The following is an 18,176-nucleotide window of genomic DNA, read 5'->3' on the forward strand; positions in this document are numbered from 1 at the left end:
GCTATATGCTAAATATTTTCCTTTTTTTTTTTTTTTTAAGAGTTGGGGAAACGAGGCCACCAACACAACTGTGGTTATTTCTTTTGGGCCAAAATTTATAAACTTGGGATTGATATATTAAGAAATTCTAAAACCTTTGGTTTATAATTATAGGTTACAACTTATTAGGGTTAGAAAGACCACATAAAAACATAGACACTTTGCCAGGTGTGGCTCATGCCTGTAATCCCAGCACTTTAGGAGTTCGAGGTGGGAGGATCACCTGAGGTCACGAGTTCAAGACCAGCCTGACCAATCTGGAGAAACCTGTCTCTATTAAAAATACAAAATTAGGCGGGCGCGGTTGCTCAGGCCTATAATCCCAGCACTTTGGGAGGCCGAGGCGGGTGGATCACCAGGTCAAGAGATCGAGACCATCCTGGCCAACATAGTGAAACCCCATCTCTACTAAAAATACAAAAATAGCTGGGTGTGGTGGTGTGTGCCTGTAGTCCCAGCTACTCGGAAGGCTGAGGCAGGAGAATTGCTTGAACCCAGGAGGCGGAGGTTGCAGTGAGCCGAGATTGTGCCACTGCACTCCAGCCTGGTGCCTGGCAACAGAGTGAGACTCTGTCTCAAAAAAAAAAAAAAAAAAATTAGCCAGGCATGGTGGCGCAAGCCTGCAATCTCAGCTACTTTGGAGGCTGAGGCAGAAGAATTGCTTAAACCTGGGAGGTGGAGGTTGCAGTGAGCTGAGATAGTGCCATTGTACTCTAGCCTGAGCAATAAGAGCGAAATGCCATCTCAAAAAACAAAAAATTTAAAAAAATGGACACTTCTTCCTATTTTGCCAACATAGTAATTTAGAAGCAATAACGCTTTGTATGATGATGTACAGTAATTAGTGATGCCAATAAAAGACTTGAAGGTTGCTGGTGTAGCTGTGCCCTCCATTCCTCCTATTCAATTGTCTTTCTGGCATCTGCAGATACCAGATGGATGATGGTGGACAACTCTGAACTTACCCAAATTCCACACAACAACACAGTATTGAGTGATGAATAATTACATCTTGATATTCCACCAGCAGAGAGAATCAAAAGCAATTAACTGTTATTTGACAAAGGCAGTAGTACACACTAACTATTGCCTGAGAGTGATATCAATTTTCTTATTCTTTTATAATTTATTCTGTAGGGACTTTGGTGATTTTGATATTTCATTAGACATTCCACTGGTGCAATGTACTGATTACATCATGCTAATTGGATCCAGTGAGTATGGAGAATCAAATATCCTAAACGATCGAGAAAGAAAATATGTGCCAGAGGTGGGCAGATACAAGTAGCAGAGATTAAATGGTTATTTGAAAGGCTGAAATCTTTAAAAGTCAAATCATCTGTAATATGCTGCGATATGCTTACTATACTAAAGGATGAGTTTTTGCACCTTTCATATCCTATACTAATGAAAGATGAGCAGTGTTTGGTGAAAGTCTTTGGATTTTACAGACATTGTATATCACATTTAGGAGTATAACTGAACATGATATACAATGTCACCCATTTACTGAGGTACCCATTTACTGGGTACCTCTGAAAGTGTTTGCTTTTAGATGGACTCAGAAGCTCTGCAGTCAATGAAAGATGTGTGAGAAAGCACTTAGTCTACATTGCTCAGCACATGTGATGGTTCTTTAAGTATGCATAGTGAATGAAGATACTACAAAGAGTCAGCAGAAAGGCCTGATAGGAGAGACGCAGCTGGGAATTCTATAATTCTAGAACATCTTAGAGCCAAGAATTTTCTCTCTGAAAAACATCTCCTCATGTTTTCATAAACTTGCCCTAGTGAAGACAAGTGATTGAAAAGTGAACTGCATAGGATATCTATCAGTTTATAAAATTATGCATGGTCAGCTATAAACTGTGTGATAGACACTGTGCACTGGAGTCCAGCTTTAAACCGATTCGGAAAGCAGCAATTTATATAAATAAGTGGACGAGATTCTCATGTTTCTTCCCTCTTTTCTTCTAACTCATATCCTTGGCCTCATAAAGGACTTCCTATTCTTAAAAAAGAAGAATGACAGAGGAGAAAAGGTCTTTGCCTTGTTTAAGAGACTGGTTAGTGTACTAAGGTGGCGCTTGCTAGTATATGTTTCTGCCATTTCATAGCCCCACCAATGGGGAGTCCTAAAAAACAGTGGTTAAGATAAATCTTTCTACTGGTAAGAGCTAGAAGTAGTACAATTTGTCATCAACTTAGTATGAGCAGAGGAATATCTGGAAGTACATAGATTCACTGACTATTAGGCACTGACAAATAGCTTGGCGGGTTTTATTAGAAGCCAGTAAAGAAAAATGCTGGGAGAGCCGATAAAATAAGCCTAAGGAAGAGTTATATGGATGGACAAATTAGAATGGGTATAAAGTGGATTTATTCTGCTGGCTGAAATAATTCTGATTATGAAGAAGATAAACGTTGTCTTTCTACTTATGAGGAATGGAGAATTATAGTCAAAACTAAGAGGACTCAATTGGGCATTTCTTTCTATTTCTGTTCTCAGGAATATAAAGAAAGAAACAAACAAAAAATAATTTTAGCAAGTAAAGCTTCAGATTTTAATAGAGAGAGTCCTGGGAATATTCCACCATCAGACCTGAGAGTATGGGGTAATAGATTTGACAAATGATAGACCTAAAATTGTGAGGTGCCAGCAAACACGTTGTTTACCCTTCCTCACCAATAGGGACCATATGAAGATGCATTTGTTTTAAATGGTCTTTGAGGAGCTATCCAGGATGGCCAAGCAGTCCTGTATGTGTGTTACAGAGCTAAGACCAGGTTTACTGAAACACCTTTCATTTTGTCTTATTCTTGTCTTTTTGAGACTACCACATCTTTATAAAATGTTAGCACATAAGCTTTGACCTCAACTCTGTAATTAATAAAATCAGGTGGCCGGGTACAGTGGCTCACACCTGTAATCCCAGCATTTCAGGATGCCGAAGCGGGCAGATCATGAGGTTAGGAGATTGAGACTATCCTGGCCAACATGGTGAAACCCTGTCTCTACTAAAAATACAAAAAAAAATTAGCCAGGTATGGCAGCATCCACCTGTACTTCCAGCTACTCAGGAGGCTGAGGCAGGAGAATTGCTTGAACCTGGGAGGAAGAGGCTGCAGTGAGCCAATATTGTACCACTGCACTCCAGTCTGTGTGACAAAGGGAAACTCTGTCTCAAAAAGAAAACTAGGTTAAGAGAGCTGCTCCTACTTTTTACTGAATTATGACTTTTCCTAAATTATCACATCTTTGAGATTGTTTGCACTCTCATTTTACTGTAAATTGTTGCAAACAGACATATGTGCATACATGTGCATAACAGTTATATGCAAAAGATAGAATAATAACACAATATCACTTCAGTGGTCCAATGCATTGTTTCTTTCCTTAAAATTCATTGAATCACCATTAGGCTTTATTACTAGCCCAACATAAAACTATCAGGATTAACAAACAACCCCATCAAAAGCTGGGCAAAAGATATGAACAGACACTTCTCAAAAGAAGACATTTATGTGGCCAACAAACATAAGAAAAACTCATCATCACTGGTCATTAGAGAAATGCAAATCAAAATCACAATGAGAAAAAAAATGAATCTTTTATTTCACTTTATGATTTTTTTAAGGATTATATTGGTACTTTTTAAGATATATGGCTTTTCTGAAAAGTATTTCAAATCTAAAGTAGTTTTTCACTAACACATTATTAAAAAATAAAAGTCTTACTATGCAGGCTGCCCAGCAGCATGTCAGCTAAATGCTAGGTCTCACATAGTAGAAGGGAAACAAAAGGGCCTTGAAATACAAGGAATTGAGATTTAGCAGATGCTGATGAATCTGAACACCTGGATTCTAGGCCTATCCTTCCTTGTATGAGGAAACAAGTCTTTCCTTCAATAAAGATAATGCCATGATTTTAACACAGTCAGTTTACTTGCAAAGAGAGCCCTATATTCTTCAGGAACAATAACTAGGTCCAGAAAATGTAAGAAAAATTAAACTCCAACATGATCCAGAGGAAAAAAAATGAATTTGGCTTCCAAAGAAAATACATATACCTCAAAGGAAGAGTGAATTCATTACAACTTTATCAGCTAACTTAGGTGAGTATTAGTGGAAAAAGGATTCTAAAAGGGTTATAGGATTAAGGATAATACAGAGTTAAATGGGGTGGAATCTATCAAATTGTGCATTATAACTTAATATGTTAGCATGAGTTCCTGAATCAAACAAATTGACTGATTGAATGATTGAAATCTGTGTCCAGTACTAGCCTATGGTCATAAAGTTGAAGGGCTATACCATTCCTACAACACTGAAGAATGAGTCTGAAGAATTAGATAAATGATGGATTGAAATGCTTCTATTGTATGCCACATGATCAGCCACTGCAACCATACTACTTTGGGTATGTAGGGGATATATAATTTCAAAGAAATAACTACCTAAATATAGAAAATTATAAGAACTATAAATAAAATTAAACAAAATAAAAGACTATTTATACCTATTGATACTATTCATATGTTCTTATGTTCCATGTCTTGTGTATTTCATTTCTACAGCTATGCACTTCCTTTATTTATAATTATTTGGTTATTTCAACCTCTTTTTACCCCCAGTTTTCTCTTCCTCATATGATGAGTTCTGGAGCTGGCTAATGTTACACTTTATATTTTAGTGGCAGGATGACTTAATTGATATCATCCCATAGCAATATTGTAATTTATTAGCATTTTGTCTTTGCTCTAGTGAATACAAATTACTCATTTTGAGCAAAGGAAAAAAAAATCTAAATCGGTCACGACTGTGCTTTTTTTTTTTTTCTGCCTCGTTCTACATTCATTCTCTATTCTTTGTGTCCTAATAAAAGGACCTCTACAGACTGCATTACCCAGGCTTCCATATGGGTTTTCTTCGAATTAGGTGAGCGAATCTGGAGCTACAGGGAGATGAGCAGAAAGGAGAAGGAATCACTCTTATCCACCCTTCTTGCTGTGGGCAGCATTTTAAGATTATGCCTATATCTACTGACCACTACAGGACCCCTTGGTCAGCCATTCCTCCGTGGATCTTACTCTCACTGGGCTTCAGCAGTGTAATTTCCTCCTGTTGTCTCTTCCAGTGTAAGGCCAGGAAAGGCATATTAGTCTCTGAATGTCTCAATACCCTTTGTTATCTCCTTTAACCCAGACCTTACTTCTGTAAATATTTCATAAAGACTCTTGAAAAATATGAGTAGAACTGTGTTTCCTGATGGGACTCTGACTGATAATGTACCTACCATTTTCAATAAGGTGTTTTTGGAATCATATAGAAGGATGAGAGGCTGACAAGAATACAGAGATTGCCATGTTCTACCCTGTGTAACCTTAACCCTGACCGTGCAAGCTTTCTCATACTTTGAGCTCTTCAAAAGAATCTATATAAATCCAAGGCTTCTCCTTATAATTCTTGTTTTCTTTGAACCTGCTGAAGTTTAAATCCCTGTAGCAGTGCCAAGCAGGGGGGCTCCCAACAGACCTCTGCTGTTTTAATAAAAGGAAAAGAAAAAAGGGGAGATAAAATAATGAAGGGCCATGAGAAGTGACACAATTGTGAGATTCTAGTGTATTTGCTGTGGAAAAAAATAGTAATATAGAAAAAAGTAGTCACTAAAAGCTTAGATTTTGTCAGAAAAATGTGACCTTTTTAGATGTTATTATATTTAAGGCATTATTTGCTTGCAGTATTTAAAGAAATGTTAGATTTATAGGTATATTTTCATTTGTTTTTAAGAATTTACATCTCAAATATAATAATGGGAACAACACTGTGATTTAAATTTACACAATGCCAAATATAAAATAAAAATGTTCTAATCTCTGTAGGTAGTAAAATCACAAGAGCTGTAGGAGAACTGTATCATTATATGAAGTCATAGAAATCCTGGTCTTATTATTTTTAAAACTTTGATCTATCCAGCCAAATAGGTTAATAAAATAAGAGACTCAGGGTGGATTTCTCTTCCAGTGAAAAGCCTAAAAACAGAATACAGTTGGATAATTCTGAACCATTATAAGATTAAAGAGCTGTCTGCAGCTTAAAGACAAGTTTTATCCACATAAAGATCTACCAGGGTGGCAATGGATGCCTGGCTTGCCATGTTAGTGACATTTCTTGAAAGAAAGGATCATGATTAGAATTTCTTGGTTAAATCCTATTGGGAAAGTGAATATTCTGATAGTTTTGCTCACAAAAGCAAAACTAATGCTCCCTCATTGAAATTGACCAATATAGAGGATTAAAGACAGAGGGACTCATAAATTCTGCCTGCAAATGGATACTAGTTTTATGTTTGTGATGGACCGTGTATTTGATACTGTTAAGGCACAATGCTCTACACTGAATATTTTAAATTAACTATGCAATATCATATCCTACCACAAAATTTTAATTTCAACTTCTAGCTTTTTGTATTTTTCTGTATAATCAGACTCATGACTTTAATAAACATATTTCTATATTTTTCTTCAGAATCACCAGGAAGAAGTCCTATGTGATATAAGCTTACTGGTAGATTGCTGGTCAATCAATATTATGATATAAGGTAAAAGATATTTGCAATAAGATATTTTGTTATATACCTGCTGAGTTTGAATTTTATTTTTTATAAGTGTATGTCTGACTCATGCTGTTTTTAAATGTTATCAATCTATCTATGTCCTACTTTACATATAAGTATATATAATTATATATAATATATGCATCCTACATATCCTACACATACACACACGTGTGTGTGTGTATATACACATATATAAGCATGCATATAGGCTGTTTAACACAGTGGTTGAAATCTATTATTCAAAACCAGCATTGAATCCCAAGAATTCTGAGTTTCTCAGAGAAAAGGAAAGAACAAGAAACCTCCTAAATTCTCAAAAGACTATACACCAAATGTTCCCACTAATCATCACACAGGATCTTCCAATTGTCTAGTTGCTTTCATAGCTCTACTCTTCCTGACATCCTCTACACCAGCACCTGTTCCTCAAGTACCTGCTGTGCTGGAATGCTAGTGCCTGATGACAACAGAAACAGAAAGAATACCTCTTCCTTATTCTGACAGAAAGATATGTAGATTATTCACCGGAAGCAGGCAGATAACTTGAAATATTAAAGGTGGGTTGCTTTTTTCTTCTGTACAATACTCCAAACATGAAAGCTGGGAAAATCTTATCAGATCCTAAATCAATTATTTGGAGGACACAGCATTAAGTGTAAAAGTAAACTGGCTGAAACATAGTTTGACAGCACAAAACGCGTTTTTATTCCCCATAGCTGGAATGAGATGAAGCTTGCTGACAATAAGTAGATAGAGGTAATGAGGTTCTTTTTGTTTGTTTGTTGTTTTAAGAAAACAGAGGAAATAAATACAGTGTTTGGTTCCCATTCACTGGGTCCCAACCCTCTGCTGCCACATGGATGAGGGTCAAGATTTCTCTCAGGGGCCTAATGCCAACTCATCCCTATACAATTGGAGAAGAAAGCTCAAGTTAATGGCATAATAACGCAAAGAGCTAAGACATGTTTCACCTGTGAAAAGCTGGTTCCCACACCAATAAGGGTATTAAAAGTGGCCCATAAGGACAAAGGAGACAAAGGCATAGAGGGGTTTCATATGCTTATTATGTTTCAGCCATCCTGGGCATCTCTAGTTTCCATAATGATACCATGCTACTTCCAGTTTTGGTCTTTGCGATGGCTGTTCCTTGTGTTCAAATGCTTCTCCTGCATTTTAGATGAATAGATATTTATTAGTACTCAGTTTCAGCTTAAGAAAGTATCCTCTTGGCTGGGCATGGTGGCTAATGCCTGCAATCCCAGAACTTTGGGATGCCAAGGAAGGTGGGTGACTTGAGGTCAGGAGTTCAAGTATGGCCTGGCCAAATTGGTGAAATCCCATCTCTACTAAAGATACAAGAATCAGCCATGCTTTGTGGTGAGTACCTGTAATCCCAGCTTCTTGGGAGGCTGAGGCAGGAGAATTGCTTGAACTTGGGAGGTAGAGATGTCAGTGAGCCAAGATCACACCACTGCATTCCAGCCTGGGTGACAGAGTTACTCCATTTAAAAAAAAAATGACTTTTGTCTCCATTGCTTTTGGTGTTTTAGTCATGAAGTCTTTGCCCATGCCTATGTTTTGTACTGCCTAGGTTTTCTTCTAGGGTTTTTATGGTTTTATGTCTTATGTTTAAGTCTTTAATCCATCTTCAGGTATTTTTTGTATAAAGTGTAAGGAAGGGATCCAGTTTCAGTTTTCTGCATATAGCTAGCCAGTTTTCCCAACATCACTCATTAAATAGGGAATCCTTTCCCCATTGCTTGTTTTTGTCACATTTGTCAAAGATCAAATGGTCGTAAATGTATGATATTATTTCAGAGGCCTTTGTGTTCTGTTCCATTGGCCTATATATCCATTTTGGTACCCATACCATGCTGTTTTGATTATTGTAGCCTTGTAATATAGCTTGAAGTCAGGTAGTGTAATGACTCCAGCTTTGTTCTTTTTGCTTAGGATTATGCTGGCTATATGGGCTCTTTTTTAATTACCTATAAAATTTAAAGTAGTTTTTTACTAATTCTGTGAAGCAAGTAAATGGTAGCTTGATGGGGATAGCACTGAATCTATAAATTACTTTTTGCAGCATGGTCATTTCCATGACATTGATTTTTCCTATCCATGAGCATGGAATGTTTTTCCATTTGTTTGTGTCCTCCCTTATTTGAGCAGTGGTTTGTAGTTCTCCTTGAAGTGGTCCTTCACAAAGGGGATCTAATTAAACTAAAGAGCTTCTGCAGCAAAAGACACCATCATCAGAGTGAACAGCAAACCCACAGAATGGGAGAAAATTTTTGGAAACTATCCATCTGACAAAGGGCTAATATCCAGTTTCTACAAAGAACTTAAATTCATAAGAAATAAAACAACCCCATCAAAAAGTGGGCAAAAAAAAAATGAACAGACACTTCTCAAAAGAAGACATTTGTGTGGCCAAGAAACATACGAAAAAAAACCTCTTCATCACTGATCATTAGAAAAATGCACATTGAAACCACAATGAGATACCATCTCATGCCAGTTAGAATGGTGATCATTACAAAGTAAGGAAACAACAGATGCTGGAGAGGACTGTTGGTGGGAGTGTACATTTGTTCTACTATTGTGGAAGACAGTGTGGCAATTCGTCAAGGATCTAGAACCAGAAATTCCATTTGACCCAGCAATCCCATTACTGGGTATATACCCACAGGACTAGAAATCATTCTACTATAAAGACGCATGCATAGGTATGTTTACTGAAGCACTGTTCACTCACAATAGCAAAGATTTGAAACCAACTCAAATGCCCATCAATGACAGGGTGGATAAAGAAAATGTGGCACATAAACACCATGGAATACTAGGCAGTCAGAAAAAAGGATGAGTTCATGTCCTTTGCAAGGACATGGATGAAGCTGGAAACCATCATTCTCAGCAAACTAACACAGGAAAAGAAAACCAAACACTGCATGTTCTTACTCATAAGTGGGAGTTGAACAACGAGAACACATGGACACACAGGGAGGGGAACATCACACACTGGAGCCTGTTGAGAGGTGGGGGCCCAGGGGAGGAATAGCATTAGGATAAATACGTAATGCAGATGACAGGTTGATGCGTGCAGCAAACCACCATGGCACATGTACACCTATATAACAAACCTACATGTTCTGCACATGTATCCCAGAACTTAAAGTACAATTAAAAAAAAAAGAAAAGAATCCTCTTGCAACCCAATGTAAGTATATGCCTTGTGTGTACAATACTGTTTCACTTTATTGTTCAATGTAACACCAACTCTCTTAACTGAATCCTTAACAAGAGCAATACCCTCACTATGTGGTTCATGAGTCATGCCCAGTTTTCAAGTGATATCTAATATAAAATATTCACTCTATGAATATTTTATGAATTCATAAATTTAGCAGATACGTGCAGATATCTATGCCTTTCAAATTGAAGGCAAAGATCAATGTTCTGCTAAATATCAAGCAGCTATACCTTTGAGAAAAGACTGTGGCGTCAATAGAAAGGTTCTTAAAAGTGGCAGAGATTGATGAAGATTTTATATACGGTTAACTCTCAGATGAACAGCAGCACTTTCTAAATCAGCCGGAAGTTAGTAATTCTGCAAAGGCGGAGTTTCACCCCTTCCTCGTTTCATGTATCGCCCATGAGGAAAGGACTGGGAGCCCTGCCGGCCACACCTTTCCTTTCTTCCGCGGCTCCCCCCGAAGCCGCAGGCCCGGCCCCATCCCAGCACCATGAGCTTTGGCTGGGAGCACTACCTGCGCTCCTCTTCCTCCTACCTCAAAGTCTTGGGGATGGCTCTCGCCTGTCCGTGCCTCTCCGGGTCAGCGGCGCTGGCAGCTTCCGCTTGCAGTCGGTGTCCGCCTCATCGTGGCCTCCTCGATCAACTGCTCCTCGGCCACGTCGCTCGGCCTCTGCCTCGGCCTGGCCCATCGCCGGCTACCGGCGTCTGACCGGCTGCACCTAAGCCAGGCGGCAGCGCTCACCAACGAGTACAAGATTAGCCACACCAACGAGGAGCAGCTGCAGGCCCTCAACGACCGCTTCACGGGGTTCATCGAAGGTGCATCAGCTGGAGACGCAGAACCACGCGCAGGAGACCAAGCGGGGCCCAGCACGCCGAGCCGTCGCGTATCAGCGAGCTCTTCCGCTTTGCGCGCGCAACTGCAGGAGGCGAGCTTGGCGCATGCGCAGGCCCTGCTGGAGCGCTACTGGCTGGCCAGGAGGTGCAGCTGCGGCGAATGCATTGCGAGAAGAGCTGTGGACGCGAAGGCGTGGAGCGCGCCTTGAAGGCGCAAACAGCGCGACGTGGGCGACGCCACGTGGACGGCGGCACGCTGGCTCGCCTGAACCTGGAGTAGAAGGTGGAGTCGCTGCTAGACAAGCTGGCCTTCGTGCGCCTGGTGTACCACGAGGAGGTAGCCAAGCTGCTGGCTATGCTTCAGGCGTCATCACAGGCCGCGGCCGAGGTGGACGTGGCTGTGGCTAAACCAGACCTGAGCTTGGTGCTGAGGGACATTCGCGCCCAGTATGAGTCCCTGGCCACTAAGAACCTGAAGTCCTTGGAGTAAAGTTACAAGTTCAAGTTTGCCAACCTGAAGAAACAGGTGGCGCGCAGCACCAAGGCCGTCCAGGCCAGCTGCGAGGAGATCCACGAGTACCGGTGCCAGCTGCAGGCGTGCAGCATCGAGATTGGGGGCCTGTGTAGGGCCAAGGGGTCCTTGGAGAGGGACATCCTGGAGCTGGAGGAGCGGCTCAGTGCCCAAGTGGCTGGCTACCAGGATAGCACGGGGCAGCTGGAGAATGATCTGAGGAACACCAAGAGTGAGATGGCATGCCACCTTCGGGAATACCAGGACATTTCCGATGTCACAATGACTCTTGACATTGAGGTAGCAGCTTACAGGAAACTGCTGGAAGGTGAAGAGACACGTTTTAGCACCAGTGGGTTAAGCATTTTGGGGCTGAATCCACTTCCCAATCCGAGTTTTCTGCTCCCACCTAGAATCTTGAGTTCTACAACCTCCAGAGTCTCATCCTCTGGGCTATCACTTAAGAAACAGGAGGAGGAGGCATCTAAGGTAGCATCTAAGAAAACGGAGAAATTAAACAGAAGAAACCACCATTTCAACCCAAAAAAATATAGTGCCACTGCTTTGAAAGTTAATGCTTAAAAGGAAATGATATTCATTTGACTTGTGAAATAGCCTATTCCTAAACCATAACACCTGCCACCACTATAAAATGTCTTTAAGGCTTCAGTCTCATATTTAGTATTTAATATTTGCATTCTCTAATAAGAAAACCACCCCTTAGATTAAAGTAAACTGCAGTCCTGGAGCAATCACAGATGAGTTATCTAAGAATACAGCTTTCTGACTTTCAGCTCAAGCTTCACAGTGATTGATGATTCAGGTGCAGAGGAAGTACACAAACTAAGATACTACATCTGTGATCATCGTCATTTGCTGTGAACTGACATTAAAACTGTTCATGTTACTCAGTCATTACCCGGCTAAATAATCTTACTCTAGATATCTAAAACATAAGATCACTGCCAAAGATAAACTAATGGTCCACACCCAATTCCACATATTATTAGTGAAATAGTTCTATAATTCCACTCTGATAGAACTATTTCACTAATAATGTGTTTGTTTAATGTACACCTTCTACCTCCCTCAATTCCATATATCCTTTTTTTTTTTTTTTTTTTTTTGAGACGGAGTTTCACTCGTTACCCAGGCTGGAGTGCAATGGCGCGATCTCAGCTCACCGCAACCTCCGCCTCATGGGTTCAGGCAATTCTCCTGCTTCAGCCTCCTGAGGAGCTGGGATTACAGGCACACGCCACCGTGCCCAGCTAATTTTTTGTATTTTTAGTAGAGACGGGGTTTCAACATGTTGACCAGGATGCTCTCGATCTCTTGACCTTGTGATCCACTTGCCTCGGCCATATATCCTTTTTTTCCATGCAGGAAAAAATTCTCTAGTGTAGTAGTCTTCCCTTTTAAACACATTTTGGTTTTTCTCAAAAGAATTTACCCCTGTTAGCTCTCTTTGCTCAGTGGGTAAAATTAGATGCGTGTTGACCATATCTGTGACTCATGTAATGACTCATCCCTGCCTATTTCATATTATTTCAATTCTGTAGGTTAATAAAATGGCAGTGCTGAATTTTAAGGGTTTTCCCAAACAAAATAATGAAAAATATCCCTAGACTTTAGGCTTTTTGCTTGCACAAATCTATTTAATTAGGGGAAAAAACTGTTAAGGATTTAGCTTTTCACCTTTACTTTAGAAGCACAGCAAATAGTTATCCCAAACTGTGATTATGCTAACCTTAGATTTAGTAGTATAGGCTACAAGTGATTTACTAGTGTAAGCTAGGAGAAGTCAGTGTTTCTATGAGTGGAAAAAGCCAAGGTGTCTTTTATGTGTCAGTTCATTTGTGGTGACATAGAATTAGCTTTCTCCTGCCCTTACTCCTTAGAATTCATGTATTCCCCTTCCCACTAGTCTAAGTGCTAATGAGTCCTTGCTTTCACCCTCCTATGCCTTTTATCAGTGCTAAGTGTTGGATATTTTTTGTGTTAGGCAGAATACAATGCTACTGTCCAAAAGTAAAAGAAACCACTTCTGGTCAATCAACCACAAGCAAATATTAAAAAAAGTAATCTTTCTCTTTTCTAAAGGAATTCCCCAACATTTACCCCATGGCTGCACAGTTGATGGGGCCCTGCTGGAGAGGAAGAGACATTCAGACCAGAGAAGGGGTGTGCATGTACCTACTTGCTTGTTAGAAGTAGATTCTGGCCAGTCAGCTCTTCATCTGCCCAAATGTGTAGCATCTGCATTGCCCAGTCTTTCACGTGTGCCAAGGGTGATGCAGGATTTGTTCTCTATCCAGCGGTCACTTCTGCCACAGCTGAAGAGTTGCTCTGTCTCTGTTCCACATCTCCTTTAAGAGCTCTGGTGAAAGGACATGATGCTTTTACTAAATTTTCTTTTCCTAGCACATGCTTCAATAGTTCAAGGAACTTCAAAGATACTTTTCTATTCTTCCTTACCTTTACTCCATCCCTGTCTTTACTCCTCACACTTACTGTAAGACATTAGTAAAATAAGAAATTAAAAGTAACACGAATCCCACAAAAAACACACACACACAAGAAAGGACTGGAGTTGTATGTCAACATCAGGAACCAGCAGGATTCACTTGTGGTCTCCCCTTCTCTCATGAGTAATATGTAGTTATAATTTAATTGCATACTGACCCCTGTCTTGTGTACTGATACACAAGGATTGTGTGCATTAGTGGTTTAAAACGGGACCTGGAGAAGTTTAAGGGAAAACTAAGAGAGGGGTGTGTATGTGTGTGTGTGTGTGTGTGTGTGTGTAAGAAAACAACAAAAATAACATGATATCTTCCCTCAATAAATTATAAAAAATATGATTCGGTGCTGATAACTGTAAGTATACTATTGTACAGTAATCTCCAGCACTTAATGATTCTATGTCAGTGATACTTTTAACAATTCTCCATGTCTCTCTACTCACAGCATCTCAAAGAGATGTCTGCACTAACATGTTCATTTCAGTCATTATTCACACAAATCAAGATGTGGAAACAATTTAAATGTCAACCAACTGCTGAATGGATACAGAAAATGCTGTATATACATACAGTGGACTATTTTTTGGCCTTGAAAAAGGAAATCTTCTTGCTATAGACTGAATGTTTGTGTCATCCAAAATGTATATGCTTAAACCCTAATCGTCGGTGTGATGGTATTTGAAGACAGAGTCTTTGGAATGTGATTAGATGAAAACGGTTCCCTTCTAAGAGATAGGAGAGAGCTTGCTTTCTTTACCTCTCTGCCATGTAGAGATATATCAAGATGGTAGACTAGAAAGAGGACCCTCCCTAGAAACAATACCAGCCATTACCTTGATCTTGAACCTCATAGCCATTAGAACTCTGAGAAATAAATGCTGTTGTTTAAGCCATACAATTTATGATATCTTATTATAGTAGGCAGAACTAACTGAAATACCTACCATTTGTTACAACATGCATAAACCTGAAGGACATTATGCTAAGTGAAACAAACTAGTCACAGGAGAACAAATATTGCATGAATCCACTTACATGATGTATCTAAAAGAGCTGAGAGTGTATAATTTCTACTGTGACTGATTTATCCAAAGTAAGTAATATTGAAATCATTTTGAAAATGCCTGGATTGGTTTAATTTACAAAGAAACAGTAAGCTAAATTACAATTATTGATAGATCATGTACATTCCATTCAAATAGGGCAGTAATATTATTGGCACTCCTAATTTGAGAAACAAAACTTTACAGTTTTTTTCTTTGTTTACTACAGATCTTAGCTATTTGAGGAGGAAAAAACAGCTTTATTCTTTGCAACAGATGCTTTGTTTTAATTCTAAGGCTGGGAGTCTATCTTTAGACTCTGGCATACTAGTGCAGGAAACAATTATCTGAAAATTGTTAAGATTACAGGAAAACAAAGTGGGGATAGGTTGGCTTGAGTCAAATGTTCTAACAGGATTAAATGACTGAGTACACTGATCCTTCTGTATTTAGGAAAATACTTTTATTTACCTGACTTACTATAGCTCCTCTTCAATGTCTAAATAATTCTTAATTTCTGATCTTGTCTTCTGCATGCCTTCCTCAGCTTCCCAGAAGTCTTGCATAGGTCCTACTGCTGATCCCACTGCAGGTCTTAGCCATTTTCTTCATCCTGACGGGACCTCATCCTGGATTTCTAAAGGTTGTTAAGTATGAAATGGTAAAGTAGATACTGGCATGGCTACTGACAAGTCTGATTTGAATTATATCCAGTTAACAAGTTTTGAAACCACACTGTACATCATTCAAATACTTTGAAAAGGGTGTAATAGGTTGAAAGAATAGGTGTGTTTCACCGAATAAAATTTAAAACATCCAGTAAAACTTTCAAAATAGCCAATTCCAACCTAAAGAATATTTCCTCTATTTATAAAAATATGGCATAGATACCTCCATAGCTCAAGATACAGGTAGGTAGGTGGGTGGATACATAGACAGATAATAGATAGATTAGATACATAAATAGATTAAAAAGATAGGGGCTCTGCAAACAAAATCTCTGCAGTCTAATATTTGACGGAAACATTCCTACACCTTCTCTACAAGGAATGAACTAAATGTCAACAGTCTAGCAAAGAGCCCGTTCATTTAGGTTTCTCAATACAACAATCAAGAAAGGAGGACAATTATTGAAGTAGATCTCCGTAAAACAATAGCTACAACGTATGATTACAAGGCAGCGTTAGAGTAACTTTTATTCTCTACAGGGTCTACAGGCACGTTATTACTGTTTATAAGTAAATGGTTTTCAGTACTGTTATTTCTGTTACTTCTTGCTTATTTTGACTATCAGATACAAGGCTAAATAAAAAATGTAACTCATATTTTAAAATACTTTAGCTATAAAATAATGATTTACTTCCATTATTATTGCTCTTTGCCTTGTTTATGTATCTTAATAATAGTGTTTTTTTTTAAAGGCACGTATTTCCAGAAGACTTTGGATATTTTTTGGCCACATCCCCAATATTGAGTAACACCTAACTTAAAAGTTTTTTTATTGAAACTTACTATACGTTATAATGTGTCCAACTTTTGAATCAGTGGTAGCAATAATAATTTTAGTGACAAAACAGCGAATCCTTCCTTTTGGTTTGGATTTTAGCACACAACTAGATTTAAGTAAACTTAGACATTTTAGATAAAAAATACTTATAGACAATCTTGATTTAAAAAAGAGCATTCTCTATCAGGAAACATGCATTATATCTTTCAGTGTAACATAGATTATTAAAAAATTGTATATACAAAATTATGTGCAAGAGTTAATCATCCTGATATCATGTGTGAAGCTGAAGCTTTGGATTCTCCAATCATTAAATTTCCACCTTAGAATTAATTTTATATTTTACATTGGTGATTTTATAAGACAAATGGAATTTGCAATAATTTTTAAAATAAAATGTGCATGCCAAGATTATTTAATCTAGGAATTACTGAAGATATATTGAAATAACATAAATCATTTTGTTATAACAAAAGAACATCCAAAATGGTATTTTTGGAGAAAATCTTAAAGTAAAAGTTCAAACCATAAGCTAAATGATATAGAGACTGGAACAAAAATTTTAATTATCATTCATATAAAACTGATATTGGAATATGCATTGTGTCAATCTTAAAAAGTTTATCTTATTTTAATTTTGTTTTTGTCAGTATTCAGATATTGACACATTCTGGTCGTAAACTGAGATAATCCCGAAAAATAATGGTGATAGAAGAAAAGATTGATGTGAGTAAAGGAAAAGCTGGGAAAAATGCCAGATATAGTATTTGAAACTGTAAGTGTGGACACACTTGCCAAGGTAGAGTGGAGTAAGTAGGGAATCAGTATAGAAAGATGTCCTAGGGACACTGACTATGGATAGAAAAGGGAGTAGAGCAAAGAAGCTCAAAGAGCTAAGAAATCCTCATGAAGGCACAAGTGAACACACGTTTTTGGTCAAGGAGGTCAAAGGAGATAAATATAAAGTGCTGAGGAATAGAAATGTAGTTGTTTCATATATATGGGAACAAGAGACAATTTAAAATTTCCTTTGATTGCTTTCTTAGGTTTAAAGATAAATATGATATGCAATGGAAAAAAAATTGTTAGCTATGGCAGCTTTACAGGGTGGTAGTTGTTACAAATGAATGTGTAGATGTGTGTTTGTGCATAAGTGTATGCACACATGTGTGTGCAGGATATATGTGTATGTATTTTACCCAAGCATCTAGAACATAACTACTGAAGGATGGTGCTTTCACAAGGATGGTAATTCAGATTGTTTTTCTATGAACTTTTTCATGTATCTTAACTTTTCCAGCAGAACTTAGAGTACATACAAATTAGAATGATAAAGTTTTTCTTTTCTGAACTTTCCTCTCTTTCTCTCTACTCAAATCTAGACAAGATTTGATGTTGTAAAATAAAATAAAATAAATATACTCATTTATTTTACATAAATAAGAATATAAAAATATAAAAATAAAAATACTCTTATTCCAGAGAGCACATACCATGAACGGTACCTTTAAAATTAATATTGAATTGGGAGTTCACACCCAAAATGGACTAGCTTCACTTAAAAATAATTTGGAAAACATCTAACATTTAATTTTCTAGGATGTTAGGTATTTTATGCAACCCCAGAATCACAGTGTTTCTCTCCTGGGCTCATTGACATATATTTGTACAAATCCAATATATCAACCAGTATATCAATAGACAATTGTCATTAGACAATATCCAATATATCAATGCCCAACATATCAATAGACAATTATCAATAGGGACACTTATTCAATACATAATAGACAATATTGGATATGTTGGATATTGTCTATTGACAATTGTCTATTAATATAT

The 18,176-nt window shown here is 38.1% G+C and overlaps 2 pseudogenes across 1 annotated transcript in view; one reads left to right on the top strand and one right to left on the bottom strand.

The window, feature by feature from the left end:
- LOC118152095 (glucose-6-phosphate 1-dehydrogenase pseudogene) overlaps nucleotides 1-10,813 on the bottom strand; it is a 152,599-nt pseudogene extending 141,786 nt beyond the window's left edge. The window contains exon 1 of the transcript XR_013525455.1: nucleotides 10,447-10,813. The product of XR_013525455.1 is annotated as a glucose-6-phosphate 1-dehydrogenase pseudogene (transcript). The remainder of the gene's footprint in view (nucleotides 1-10,446) is intronic.
- LOC100395011 (alpha-internexin pseudogene) lies at nucleotides 10,402-17,632 on the top strand (annotated as a pseudogene).
- The last annotated feature ends 544 nt before the right edge of the window (nucleotides 17,633-18,176 follow it).

Source organism: Callithrix jacchus, chromosome 1, assembly GCF_049354715.1.
Source record: "Callithrix jacchus isolate 240 chromosome 1, calJac240_pri, whole genome shotgun sequence".
In the NCBI taxonomy this organism is placed as follows: Eukaryota; Metazoa; Chordata; class Mammalia; order Primates; family Cebidae; genus Callithrix; species Callithrix jacchus.